General features: G+C 34.0%; 1 protein-coding gene across 1 annotated transcript in view; it reads left to right on the top strand.

Moving 5' to 3' along the window:
- LOC135213919 (glutamate receptor ionotropic, kainate glr-3-like) overlaps positions 1-535 on the top strand; it is a 12,626-nt gene extending 12,091 nt beyond the window's left edge. The window contains exon 12 of the mRNA XM_064248039.1: positions 1-535. This exon is cut by the window's left edge and continues 990 nt beyond it. The gene's annotated coding sequence lies outside the window, so the exon portion shown is untranslated.
- The last annotated feature ends 590 nt before the right edge of the window (positions 536-1,125 follow it).

A 1,125-nucleotide genomic window follows, 5' to 3' on the forward strand; every position in this document is an offset into this window, starting at 1 on the left:
ATTATGAGATATTTAGGAAATTGGACTGCTCTCCACTCAAGAAGAAGATATTTAAGATAACTATAATGTGGAGAGAAGTATACCTTACAGTTTAATGAGGAAATTAATGTAAAAGTGATAAAACAACTGAATAAATAAATCTAAGGTACTGACACTAAGAAGATTTGGATACAGTCAAAAATAACTGGATCATCCACGGATTAATCACAGTTCCCAAAGGACTCCAGAATTAAAGTCACGTGGACATGAACTCCTCTCCCCAGTGATTGACTTTTGTATTCTTGTCTGCACGTTGTGTCTGTGAGTCACGGGGCTGTACACGACCGCTTCCTAAGCATTATCCTCGGCTGATCTGTATTTCTTTGGAATAATGGATGATAGCTTCGTCGGGATTTTGATCTGAATGACAGGAATATAATATTGGAAAAGGATTTACTCAGGATTATGAAATATGGACTTTAGTCTTTATACAATCAAATAGAAACACATGTAGAGAAAGGATACATCTTTCATTTTTTTTTTTAAATTAAATGATGGTGACCATATTTATTTTGATTAGACCTTTAAACTCGTAAAAGACGCGAAACATTTTAGCAAGGGGAAATATAAGACCAAATATTATAAGATTTCCTTTTACAGACACAATATATGTTCATGGACTATATAGCGAACAGTAATTCCTTTGACTCTGATCATTTTTGCTGGTAAGGTAATAGTCTAGATATGTTATAAAATACCTCAATTTTTCCATATGACTCACCTTCCTCTACAGCAAAAATGCTTTTCATTCCCAATTATTCTTCGCTTTTATCTATGTTTGCCTCAGGGAATTTCCCTATAATAAAAAAGAAAGACTTTTGTCCGTGGGAAGAAAAGGAAAAAAAACTATTTTTTCTCATCGTTTAAAAATAACCTAGCGTTAGTCTGCCAGTGACATATCCCGTGAACCTCTTGATGCAGATCCAATATCCCTATTTGGAATGTAGATGAATTTATTATTTATTTACTGTCAGGAAGTTCAGCTCTGCTTCCTAGGTCTTTCTATCACAAACCATAAATGATAATGAACTAAGTAAACTTGGCTGTTAGAAATTTGATTGCGAATCACGTGACACACACACACAC

The sequence above is a fragment of the Macrobrachium nipponense genome, chromosome 11 (genome assembly GCF_015104395.2).
Source record: "Macrobrachium nipponense isolate FS-2020 chromosome 11, ASM1510439v2, whole genome shotgun sequence".
Taxonomy (NCBI): Eukaryota; Metazoa; Arthropoda; class Malacostraca; order Decapoda; family Palaemonidae; genus Macrobrachium; species Macrobrachium nipponense.